Source organism: Aethalodelphis obliquidens, unplaced genomic scaffold (assembly GCF_003676395.1).
Source record: "Aethalodelphis obliquidens isolate GAN/ISIS:26980383/991018 unplaced genomic scaffold, ASM367639v1 scaffold8, whole genome shotgun sequence".
Classification (NCBI taxonomy): Eukaryota; Metazoa; Chordata; class Mammalia; order Artiodactyla; family Delphinidae; genus Aethalodelphis; species Aethalodelphis obliquidens.
The window spans coordinates 3,849,177-3,862,919 of record NW_020837952.1 but is presented as its reverse complement, the minus strand read 5'-3'; positions in this window follow the sequence as shown (position 1 = coordinate 3,862,919).

Below are 13,743 nucleotides of genomic sequence, written 5' to 3'. Positions count from 1 at the left end.
CCTCCCGCGGCCCGGCTCCCGCCTCCCTCTTCTCCGCCCGGCGCCGGCACGTGCACTCCCGGCGGAGCCGGCGCCGCGGCCGCCGCGCGCGCCCCCGAAGGGCGGGGCCGGGTGCGCGCGGGCGCCCGCCTTAAAGGGGAGTGTCCCAGTTAAAGGGGTGGGAGGGGTTCGCGCCTCGGCCAACCTCACCCGTGGGTGCAGAGCGCGGCGCGGAAGAGGCCGAGCCGGACACGCGACTTCTGCTCTGTCCTGCGCTCCCCGCAGCGCAGCGTGATCTTAACGGCAACGACCCCCATCCCCCGCATCGAATGTTCTACGAGTGCCGTGCGTGTTCCCGTTCCCTTCATCCCTACTGCTTAGCCTCAGGCTCCCGTCACGTCCCATCGCGATCGTCGCAACCGTCTCCTAACTAGTCTCCCAGCCCCAAGTGGCCCCCCTGCGATCCGCGGGACGCACAGCCACCTGTGTGATCGAATCATGCGATGCCCCTTTTCAGAACATACCGGGCTTTTTAATGACAGTACTCAGTCTTGGTGAGGGTGCCGTGTGAAGCACTCCCACTCTGCTGTAGGTAGAACCCTTTTGGTAAACAATTTGGCATTACGTATAAAATGTCTTAGAATATTCATATCCCTATCCCCTGTCTTCAAGAAATAACAGAGATGAGGACAAATATTTGTGAGAAATGTTAACTGTTGCATGTTCATCATTGTAAAAAAGCTGGAAACAAGTACTCAATAATAGAAGACAAATTATGGCCCATCCATATGATGGAGCATTATTTTGTAATTAAAAATTATGTTTGTAAAAATAATGACGTGAGAAAATGTCCATGAGATGTTAAATGCAAAAGCAAAATACAAAACTATTTACAGTACTGTTCTAATTTTGTTGGCACTATATATCTGCATGGAAAAAAGACTGAAAAGAAATTGCCAATATTATCACCAGAATAATTTTTTACTTTTTCTGTAAACATTTCAGTATTTTCTAAATATTTTACAAATAAGCTAGTGTTACTTTCAAATTTAGAAAAAAATGCTTATAAAAGGTAAACTGAATCACCCATATCTTTCTGAAAAGAGTTCACTTTCCTTAGCTTGAAAAAGCGCTTGAGATCACAAAAAGGACAGGGTTTTGGACCCAGAGTTCTGGATCTGAAACCTCCTTTTCTTACTAACTGGCATGAAAACGTAGGCAAGCTTTTTAACCTCTCTAAGCACAATTTCATCATCTGAGATGTAAGGGTGGAGAGGATGACCAAAGGTGGGAGTTGGGGTACGGGGGAGCTTCTCAAATGGAATCCCCACCTTTGAAGTTGTCACAAACCTGAAGAACACCCCTCCTCATATAAAGAAAAAAACTGGACTGTAGACACACTCCCCAGACACAATTCACACACACACACGTGCAAAGTCTTGCAGAGGCACCATGTACACAAGGGTCAGTAGCTGGATGAGCAAACACCTTATTTTTATACTGCTCTGCCTCAGGCCCCCAAAATGGGCATTCCCCCCTCCATTTTATCTAACTGGTCTCCCAAACTCTGTTCCACCCACCCTTAAGGGCTCCCAGCTGTGGTGGGCACAGTGTAAGGTTACTGTGTTAGTTTCCTAGGGCTGCCTTAAAAGAGTACCACAAACTGGGTGGCTTAAAAGAACAGAAATTTATTGTCCCAATTCTGGAGGCTAGAAATCTGAAACTAAGGTGTCAGAAGCCCCATCCTCTCTCTGAAGGCTCTAGGGAAGAATCCTTTCTTGTCTCTAGTTTCTGGTGGTTCCCAGAATTCTTAGTGTTCCTTGGCTTGCGGAAGCATAACTTCAATCTCTGCCTCCGTCTTCACATGGCTGTCTTCCCTCTGTGTCTGTATCTCTGTGTCGAAATTTCTCTCTTCTTATGAAGACACCAGTCATCAGATTAGAGCCCACCCTAATCCAGTACGAGTTAAAATCATTTTAACTTGATTGCATCTGTGAAGATCCTATTTCCAAATAAAATCACATTCACAGGTTCTGAGTAGACATGAATACTGGGGGCACACTATTCAACACAGGACATTCACCAACACACGCAGTTGGGAAGGGAAAGCTGACCCCTCAGGAGCACATTACTGAGACCAAGGGAGAGGAACTGTCCTTCCTTATACCTTGCTAAGTGCTGCCACTGTGGCTGCAAGACCAAGAGTCGCAGAGGGGACCTGTGGTTGCTTCACTCCTAAATTACAAGGGCAGTCACATAGCTGAAGGTACAGCCCAGGGAATCAGAACGCTGGGTCCACAGACCAAATACCAGCTCACCTGCTAGCCTTTGACTGTGGACAAGATATTTTACCTCCCTAAACCTCAATTCCCTCATCTGTATATTGGAACTGATGTTAGTTCTACCTCATAGAGATATTGTGGGGATGGATGAAGATACTGTCTTTAAAGCATTTGGCACGGTCTCTGACACCTAGGAAGTGATATTAAAAGAAAAGCTATGGTGATGATGATGATTTAATCTTTACTATAATCCTATGAAGTGGTTGAGGCATGTCAGGGTGTGCTCAATTTACAGGTGAGGCAACTGAGACCTAAGGAAGGTAAGCCACTCGCCCAAGCTCATGTCTAATTTAGTGTTGAAGCCACAGCCTCCTGGTCCTGTGCTTCTTCAACATCACAGCAGCTCATGCTTTTCCAGAGACTGGTTTTCAAGAGCCAGCTGAAGGTGGGAAATTAGACTTGATGGGGTTGGGGAGGGGTGCGTTATATTCCTCATACGCTATTCCTGAGAGTTTGCAGCAACTCCTCAAGTCAGAGTTTTACCAGATGATGCATCTGCCTTCCCTTTTAGGTCCCAAGCAGTACGGAGACAGACCGCCCAATCTCCCTGCGCTCCCTCCCACAGCCTGGCTCTCCTCCCATCCCTGAAGACCTCAGCAAAGCATCCACTTCTGTAAGCCTCCTGAATCTTAGGACTGGACCCACATCACATCTACGAACTACTCATCCGCCTTGCTCTGTCCCTTTGTCATGGGATTCCCCAGAGCTACCAGGATTTACTTCTCCGGGAAAAAGTCTTACACCCCAGGCTCCACTGACTAGACCACCCAGTGTCACAGCTGCCATCTTGTTTACAACACACCAAGACACTCCACAGCAGTGAGAGGCCCGCGTACCCCCCCCAAAAAAAAAAGATACCAAGGTAAAATTGTCCAATGTTTAGGCATGGCAGTACACGCGGAGAGTGGAGGGTGAAGGGGGCTGGTGGTGGAGCTGAAAAGTAATGTGGGAGAGAGAGACAGATGTGGAAGTCCACATGGAAGTGTCCTTTTCTCCAGTATTCCTGGACGGGTTCTAAGCAGGGGGGTAAAGTGATCATATTTGTATTTTAGAAAGACCACTTTGTTGAACCAAATGAACTTGAACTTTGTGCAGATGGTTTGGTGGTAAGGAAACCTAAGAGCTAGTAGCTCAGACAAAGTAGGAGGAGGACCTGACCCTAGGCAGCAGCAATGGAGACGGGAAAGCAAAATAGATTCAAGAGATTTTAAAGAGGTAGAAGCTACAAGATTGATTGGATGTGAGAAGTGAGGAGGAAACAGAGAAGCCCATTATGTTTCCAGTATAATCTGATGTGGGTGACTGTCTGCTTGGTGGCTAATTCAGCAGATTAGCAAGAGCAAGTTTGGGAAAAAGAAAATGAGCTCCCCGTTGGACATACTGAGTTTGAAGGCCTCTTGTAGGAACCTGGAGCCATGGAGCTATGGATTGGAAATCAGCAGCAGCATATCATAGTTACGCAGACAGCTCAGGGGTGTGCAGTAGTTCTGGAAGTACAGCAACACAGACAGGAAAGAGGAGACAGAGAAGGAACACTCAGAGAAATAGGAAAAGAACCTGGAAAAAAACAGAATCATGGAAACCAAGGCAGGAGAGGGTTTCAAGAGATCAGTAGTTTCTAATGTTGAGAAGGAGTCAAGTAAAATGGGAAACAAAGAAAGTCTAGGATTTGATAACTTGAAACCCAGCGGTGACTTTTACTTGAGCAGGTTCAGTGGAAGGTGGAGTGGAGGCCTAACTTCAGGGGGCTACAAGTGAACGAGAGGTGAAAGCTTAGAAAAACTGAGTGTCAGACTTCCCTGGTGGCGCAGTGGTTAAGAATCCACCTGCCAATGCAGGGGACACGGGTTCGAGCCCTGGTCCAGGAAGATCCCACATGCCGCGGAGCAACTAAGCCCATGGGCCCCAACTACTGAGCCTGTGCTCTAGAGCCCACGAGCCACAGCTACTGAGCCCACGTGCCACAACTACTGAAGCCCGCGTACCTAGAGCCCGTGCTTCGAAACAAGAGAAGCCACCACAATGAGAAGCCCGTGCACTGCAACAAAAGAGTAGCCACCTCTTGCCTCAACTAGAGAAAGCCTGCATGCAGCAACGAAGACCCAACACAGCCAAAAATAAGAAAGAAAGAAAGGAAGGAAGGAAGGAAGGAAGGAAGGAAGGAGGGAGGGAGGGAGGGAGGGAGGGAAGGAAGGAAGGAAGGAAGGAAGGAAGGAAGGAAGGAGGGAAGGAAGGAAGAAAGAAAGAATTAAAAAAAAAAAGACCGAGTGTCATCTGTTCTTTAAAAGAACTTGGCTGTGATGGGAGGGGGAGATTTGAATTTCCTTCAGAATGATAGACCAGGTTCCCTGAGCAAAATTTCTGCTAAAGAAACAACCCAAAATGCTTGGCAAACTAGCAAGAAAGTGAAGAATACTCAAGTCAGAAACTAAGGAACAAAGAGGAAAGCAGAGAACCAAAGCTGGCCTTCACCTTGAGAGCATTTGTATACCAGGTGAACCTGAACTTTGGTGTTCTGAAGGTGAGCAGGATGCAGAGGACAGAAGAGAAAGTCCAGGACTGCCCAAGGTGTGGGAGTCTAATAAATCTTCCTCTGCTCAAATCTGAGACCCACAAGAGATAAGACAACACTCGGTCAAAGGATGAACTAGAAACAATTCACTCCTCCAGGAGGCTGCCAGGAAAATTGCCTGACTTGAACCTTGGTCCTGAGTGAGAAAAGGGGAACATCTTCCCTGAGAATTCTGAACTACAAGTTGGCCTGCATCATTTAATTTAATTCCAAATTAACCCTACCTGGGTGGTCTGAAAAACTATACACTATTTAGATTCAAGTGGGCCTGGGCTGGTAGTACCCCCTGGTAGTACCTGGAAGAAAGAAGAGCAAATAATCTCTAGAGGACCCACCTTCAACTCAGGCTACAAGGAATTCTCACAGACAAAATTCCAAGAAATATAATCTATGTAGTCAAAAATCCAAAAACAATTAAGTAGGGCTGAGAGAAAAATAACGGTCAACCTAGAATTATATACTCGTAGAAAATGTCTTTAAAAATATATATAAGTGGGCTTCCCTGGTGGCACAGTGGTTGAGAGTCTGCCTGCCGATGCAGGGGACACGGGTTCATGCCCCGGTCCGGGAAGATCCCACATGCCATGGAGCGGCTAGGCCCGTGAGCCGTGGTCGCTGAGGCTGCACGTCCAGAGCCTGTGCTCCGCAACGGGAGAGGCCACAACAGTGAGAGGCCCGCGTACCACAAAAAAAAAAAAAAAAATATATATATATATATATATATATATATATATATATATATATATATGTTATGTATGAATTCATGCCTACTTTACTAATTGTCAGATATTCCCTATTAGAAGGGAAACAGACTATATAACTTCCAGGTTAAGAGAAGGAAAAAAATAGAATAAGAAAATATAAGCAATCCTGGGCTTCCCTGGTGGTGTAGTGGTTAAGAATCCATCTGCCAATGCAGGGGACATGGGTTCGAGCCCTGGTCCAGGAAGATCCCACATGCTGCGGAGCAACTAAGCCCATGCACCACAACTACTGAGCCTGCACTCTAGAGCCCCTGAGCCACAACTACTGAGTCCCGTGTGCCACAACTACTGAAGCCCGCGCACCTAGATCCTGTGCTCTGTAACAAGAGAAGCCACTGCAATGAGAAGCCCATGCACCGCAATGAAGAGTAGCCCCCACTTGCCACAGTGAGAGAAAGCCCGTGCGCAGCAACGAATACCCAACACAGCCAAAAATAAATAATAAATAAATAAATTCTTTAAAATAAATAAAGGCGGAAGAAAGAAAATATAAGCAATCCAAAAGGAGGCAAGAAAGGGGAGAAAAAAAAGGATAGTATTAAGGTGAGATAAATAGAAAGCACAAAATAAGATGGTGAAAGTAAATTCAAATACATCTGTGATTACAATAAATATGCATGGGCTAAATAATCCAAATTAAAAATACAGATTTCTAGACTAGAGAAGAGAAAGAGAGAAAAGGGGATTTCCAGAGGACATACAAGGTCAAAGAAGTGTTTGCTGCATTTTGTTGCTTTAATAAGAAGGGAGAGATTGCAACTTAGACTGCAATAAAGGAGTCAGGAAGAGTTCAAAAATATGGAAGAAGAAGAAGTAAGTGATGGAGCGAGAAGCTGGAGGAGGAGGTGAAAGAAAGTTTATAGGCATGAGAGGGTCACCTGGATGTTCTCAGTCAAGTTTTGGGCATGGCCTGTTTTGGTACAACATGGTCAGGAGGCAGGATAGCATATGATGGAGGACATGCTTGAAGAGAGTAGGGAAAATTTGCAAAAGCCACTGTGGGGAATAGGATGGTGTCCAGGAACATAGGAAAGCAGAAGGTAATTGCCAGGGTGGCTCTGGGACCCAACCAGAGTTGCCGAACGTTAAGTTGAGGTCATAACAAGCCTCTTTGATGGTACAGTTTCCTCTAGAAATGCTCAGCATCCCAGAGTGGGAGCTGAAGAGGGGATGTTTGGAGGCTGAAGGGGTGGGGGAAGCGGTATAGGTCTGGTGGGAGAACAGGTGGGTGCGGGAGTTGAGGGAAGCAGAGGGAGGGCAGCTAAGGCAATGGAAGTAAAAGGAATGTGATGTGGCTGGTGGCTAAGGATGGGAGGCTGGCTAGAGGCACTGTTATGGGCCTGAGAATCCCGAAGGCCCCAGTCAGTGTTAGGGACCTGACAGAGTCAGCGGCTGCTGTCTGTGCTCAGGGGCCCCATGGGATGGTGCTGAGCTCTGCTGTTCTTGAAAAAAACCCTCCCCAGGCTTTTCCCCCTCACTTTCTGCTCCAGAGGCCATGGCATGATTGTAGATTACTATAACCCCCACACTGACCTCGTTCCACCCCAGTGCCTCCTTGGTAAACAGGCCCAGTGCCCTCAGCCTTGATGATTCATACTTTAGTTCTATCCGGACATGCCCAGAGGCCAAGCAGGATGGCTCTCCTGGTCATTCTCCTTTTGCTGTGGACCTCTGAGCTTTTGCCTATCTGTACCCCCCTCTTCTCCATGCCCCTAATGAAGCCCCCATCCAGAACCTCATACCATACACCTCTGATATTGCTAGCACTGTAACCTCCCCAACCTCCTGGTCACCCTTCCTGAAGTTACCAGGTACGCCATAGCAAACCCGTGTTCCCTCTCATTTTGTCATCTGCCTTCCTGAGAACATATGAGCTCCCTATTGCCCATGACACCAAGCCAAAAGCATGGCATTCTAAATCTGCAGGGGATTTTTAGAGATAATTTAGTCTGACCTCATTGTTTTACAGATGGAAAAACTGAGGTCCAGAGAAGATAAATGACTTTTCCAGGGCAAAACCAAAACTGGTAGTCAAGACCTCTACATGACAAGCCCTTAATATCCATCCAGACTTACTTCCCCTACACATAAAAACAGCATACAGAGACTGACCATGTACTCTCCTAAGAGCGCTTTGTGGATTATTTATTTAATCTTCACGACAACGCCGTGGGAGCAGTACTACTGTCCACCCGATTGTAGAGATGGAGAACTAAGGTACAGAGAGATCAGATAATTTGCCCAAGATCACCCAGCTAATCCCAGTTCTGACAGCTCCTCCGTCATCCTGGCTCCTCTCTCTCTCTCTCAATCCCTCCCCCTTTTACACACTTATACACTTGCAAGCACACCTGCCAAGTCCTCAGTCATAGTCTTCCCCCTGCTTGGACAACCCCTGCTCCCTTTTTTTCCACGTGGATTACAAGGGGGTATTGCTGTCACCTGCCTACACCCCCTTCTCCTAGATGAATACATGGTCTGCCCTCTGGCCACAGATGATTGCACCAGCGTTGGGCATCTGAACCAAGGGAAAGTAGTAAATAGACTGGCTGAGGTATTCAGCTTCTCTCTCATGAGCATTTGAACTAAGGAGGCGTAGAAACTGTGTTACTTAGATGGTGGCAGGAACTACAGAGTAGTAACTGGAAGCCATGTGGTATCAGGATGAGCTAGGAGAAGAGAATGGAATGGAGTCAAGGCAGGGAGAAGGCCGGGGGTGGTCACCAAGGTGTGCTAGTGCACACGCACCCTCCAGCCTCAGCCCCTCTAACAGTCAAATTGTCCTCCACACATACCCAGTCCAGTGTCTTCAAGACCCCATGAGATCTGGCCATATTTTCCCATTACCAGTTTCTCTGAGACTCCCATGTACCTTTCCAGGAAATCCTCTTTTTTCACTTCTACTGGTTTGAGTGTGTTAATCCTTGTAGCCTAGGGTTCCTGGCTAGAACCCCAGGTCAAGGAATTCTACCCATCGTTCAGAACGAGCTCGGAGTCTGACTGCTGTAGGAAGCCTCCCCCCTTCCTGGGTGGGTAGCCTCTCCTTCCTCAGACAGATCATTAACGCTACCACTTCCATTTCCCTCCCAATGTTCAGGAAACACTAACTTTGGGGCACCCAGTTCTAATTTTGCCATTTGAAGCTGGACTATCTTTACTGTCACCATTTTCTGTTCTAGAAAAATCCATGGACCCAGGCATCATTTATTGATCCTGGAACATGTTTTGAGTGTCTTTGTGCCAGGCACTGGGCTAGGCCCTGGGACTGATTCAGATGAAGTTCTTAGTTCTTTGCCCTACAGGAGTTCACAGGCCAGGAGGGAAGTCTATATTCCCCTTGCCAAATTGGTCACACCAACACGGCCTCCGGTTTCATGATCCCAGACACACACACACACACACCAGACGTGACTATGAACGCTGTCACATTGTCACACACACACTCAGACACGGGCTCTATCTTGTCTTCTCCTCCCGGTTCCTTCATCGCCTTCCTTATGCCATGTGCCCACCCATCTGGGGCCTGAGCTCACACTCACACTGCTGTCCGCTCAGGAAGATGCCCTGGAGTTCCTGCTCCACTCACTTTTCGATCATTCTGTGGTACGGGAATTGACACCATAGTCTGAGTGTGCGTGTGCCTTCATGCTATTTTAAGACCCCAGCACTTTGCAAAAACCTGGTGGAGAATACTGCCAAAGCCAGAGGACGGGGGAGGGGAGGCCAAGCAACCTGAGCCCAGGCGGCCGGGCCTCTGCGAACCCGGTTAGCGGAGCCAGCTGCAGACTCCGCTGTGAACTGCTGCTTGCCCGGCCCGGCCTGACCTGGCCCTCTAACATCTCTCTGCCATGTCCAGCCCTCATCCTTCCCCAGGAGTTGTTTTGGAGTTTGCACACCATGCAGCATGTAAAATTGTTTGTGTTTCTGGAAACGCACGCGCACGCAGAGAAGTCTTGAAATTCTTCTTGGAACGGTTCCAGGGATTTATTTATGAAATTCCCAAGGGGTGGGAGAAACAGAAGTCTGGACTTTGCAGACTGAGTGCTGTGCCGTCATCTCATCAACATAAACAGCAGCTCTGGTGTGCACTTACTAAACACCCACCGCGAGCCTGGGCCGGGCTGGAGGGGTGGGGGCAGGGGAGCATGCACAGGTGCTCTGTCCCCAAGGCAGCAGGGGTGCCCTCCCTGCCATCCCACAAGAGGGAAAGACAAACATGATATTGACATATTTTGCCCATGGTCCCTCCTGCCTGCGCTCTCTCTTCTACCAGCCTCCACTTCCTCACTCTCTGGCTCTCTTTCTCCTGGCGTCTGCAGCCTCTCTCCCCCTGCCCACGCCACTGCGGAGTCCATACTGTCCTGTGGATGGATGTCTCCGTCCTCTGGAGAAAGGCTTCGTGGCTAGTTTCTCCACGAGTGAGAAGCTGAGAGCCGGCTGTCCTGTGCTGCCATCCCCGGATCGGATCGTTCTGCTCCGATCCCTGGCAGTTTGGCAGGGAACAGAAACGGGGTTGAGGCGCAGGCATGGCAGGGTCTGCCAGCTGCTGGAGAAAACTGAGGTGTCCAGGCCTCTGAGGATGGTTTCTAAGTTGTCCCCCAGGACGTGCTGTGGGAGCTTCAGAGGGGAACTGAGTGGAGGCGGATAGTCAAGCTAATGGAGTTGGGGAGAGAGCCTTAATTCTGCTCCCAGTGGAAAAGCGTGTAGAAGCTTCCTGCTGCAAGGCACGCTTCAGCAGGTCTTCTAGCCCCAGTCAAACCTTCTGATGACTGAAGCCCCAATCAATGTTATAACTGCAACCTCATGAAAAACCCTGGGCCAGAACCACCAGTAAGCCACTCCCAAATTCTAGAACCACAGAAGTTGTTATGTGAGATAATAAGTGCTTATTATTGTTGAAAGCTGCCAAAGTGTGGAGTAATTTGTTGCTTAGCAACAATACATGACTTCCAGGCTTGCAATGATATATCCCCTTCTTTGGCCATTAGACCCCATCGCCTACAACCCTCTCCCTTGTTCATTCAGCTCCAGCCAAAATGTACCTAGTTGGCTTTACCAAGTGTTCTTTTTTTTAAACATCTTTATTGGGGTATAATTGCTTTACAATGGTGTGTTAGTTTCTGCTGTATAACAAAGTGAATCAGTTATATGTATACATATACCCTCATGTCCCCTCCCTCTTGCGCCTCCCTCCCACCCTCCCATCCCACCCTTCTAGGTGGTCACCAAGACTGATCTCCCTGTGTTATGCAGCTGTTTCCCACTAGCTATCTATTTTATATTTGGTAGTGTATATATATCAATGCTACTCTTTCACTTCGTCCCAGCTTACCCTTCCCCCTCCCCGTGTCCTCAAGTCCATTCTCTACGGCTGTGTCTTTATTCCTGTCCTGCCTCTAGGTTCATCAGAACCAGTTTTTAATTTTAGATTCCATATATATGCGTTAGAATACAGTATTTATTTTTCTCTTTCTGACTTACTTCACTCTGTATGACAGTCTCTAGGTCCATCCACCTCACTACAAATAACTCAATTTCGTTTCTTGTTATGGCTGAGGAATATTCCATTGTATATATGTGCCACATCTTCTTTATCCATTCATCTGTCGATGGACACTTAGGTTGCTTCCATGTCCTGGCTATTGTAAATAGTGCTGCAATGAACATTGTGGTACATGACTCTTTTTGAATTATGGTTTTCTCAGGGTATATACCCAGTAAAGGGATTGCTGGGTCATATGGTAGTTCTATTTTTAGTTTTCCAAGGAACCTCCATACTGTTCTCCATAGTGGCTGTATCAATTTACATTCCCACCAACAGTGCAAGAGGGTTCCCTTTTCTCCACACCCTCTCCAGCATTTACTGTTTGTAGATTTTTTGATGATGGCCATTCTGACAGGTGTGAGGTGATATCTCATTGTAGTTTTGATTTGCATTTCTCTAATGATTAGTGATGTTGAGCATCCTTTCGTGTGCTTGTTGGCAATCTGTATATCTTCTTTGGAGAAATGTCTATTTAGGTCTTCTGCCCATTTTTGGATTGGGTTGTTTGCTTTTTTGATATTGAGCTGCATGAGCTGCTTGTATATTTTGGAGATTAATTTTTTGTCAGTTGCTTCGTTTGCAAATATGTTCTCCCATTCTGAGGGTTGTCTTTTCGTCTTGTTTATGGTTTCCTACCAAGTGTTCTTTAAAATCACTTATAAGCCTGAGGTTTTAGAATACAGATCCTAGAAAATAAACTAAGAAACGAAATCATCTATGATTAAGAAATAGACTCACAGATGCAGAAAACAAACTTACGGTATAGTTTGTTTGTATGACATATACACAAACACTGTATAGTGCAGGGAACTATATTCAAGATCTTGTAATAACTTATAATGGAAAAGAATCTGAAAAAGAATAGATATAATTGAGTCACTTTGCTGTACACCTGAAACATTGTAAATCAACTATACTTCAATGAAAAAAATTTTTTTAATCAAAAAAAAAAAAAAAAGACAGTCTTCAGGTCTCTGCCCCTTATCTCTCCCACCATCTGAGAGGAACTTGGAAGAACTTGAGGTTCTGTTGCCGCCCTTGCAAATATCGTGGCTTTACTTCAAGACCTTAAAGGTAAGCTCCCAGGTGAAAATATGGAATGGTCTGGCGGAGCTGAGACAGAAGACCACAGAAGGCCACTGCACTTACCGCAGGGGTTGTAGGACTTTTAAAAATAAAAGTCACCACCCAGAAAATAATCAAATCAGGGGACAAGTAATTAAGTATGTTAAGTAAAAAAGGGACACTGGAAGAATAATAGGGACAATGTCCTTCCGACAGAACCTCCCCTTCCCTAAGCAGCCCAGCTCTGAAGTTCAGGCTCCCCACTCTCTTTAGGAAAAAATCTTCCAAAGTCCCAGTGGCCTCACAGACTTCCGGAAGTTTCTCCCTCCATTGGGAAGCCCCAGCCTGGTTACTCAGCATGAGCTGGGGTGTGGAGACGTGCCTTCTAGCAGCCTTTCCCAGCTGAGGCAAGCAGGTGTGGGCAAGTTTACTCCTGGGAAGCCTGTTGTGAGTGGGCTGGGAGTAGGACAGGTCCATCAGCCTGCCAGGGCCTGTGTGCATGCGTGTGAGTGTTTGTGTGTGTGTGTGTGTGTGTGTGTGTGTGTGTGTGTGTGTTGGCACAGTGCTAAAGGCACAGAAACACATACCCCCCACACCTCTAAAGCTATACTAAGCAACCATGACCTGCGTCTTCAGGCTTATGGGCAAATGTACCCAGGTGAAGATGTGAAGGACCGGATGGATTTCCTTAGTGAGAAGGGCCATGGGCTCTGGGCTCAGACAGATCAGAGTTCATATCCCAGCTCTGTTACTTACTAGCTGTGTGATTTGGGGCCCATCACTTAACCTCTCTGACCTTTGGTTTCCTCATCTGTAATATGGGAATAATGACTTTTATCTTGCAAAAATTTTGTGAGGATAGAATGAAGCTGTCCTTTATCACTTGCCAAAGGCTGTAGACAGGAGAGTTATGACTTCCAATAGGTCCATGACGCAGGCACTGAAGTCGGAATGCCAGTTTTTAACCTTACCATGCTGGTCTCCTCACCTGTAAAATAGGTAAAAGAATGGTCCTTCCCCATAGGTTTGTCCTGAGGATCAGACAAGTCAATACATACATAGCAGCACATTTAACAGTGTCCGGCCACAGGAAGTGTTCCAAACATGTCAGATATTGTTCTATAGACTGCCTAGCACTGAGCCTGAGCTCACACCGCTGTGGTCTTTGTCTCAGGACCCAGCCCCGTCACAGAGCCACTGTCCCAGCTCGCCTTGCCTGTGGCTTCTGACCAGTTTTTCTTACAGCAAAATCTGGTTTTTCCTCAAGCTGGTCCTTCCCAGGCGTGCTGTTGTCATGGGAACCTTCAGGGGCCGCCTGGGTTTGGGGGAGGAAAGGGTTGTGGATGAAAGCTGAAGAATCCCACCGCTGCTGTTGCAGCCACTACAACAGTAGGCTGGCCACCATTCTAGCCCCCAGAATAGATCCCGACAGTGCCAGAGGGAAGGGTTTATGGGCGCTTACTCCTGCCCTGCCCC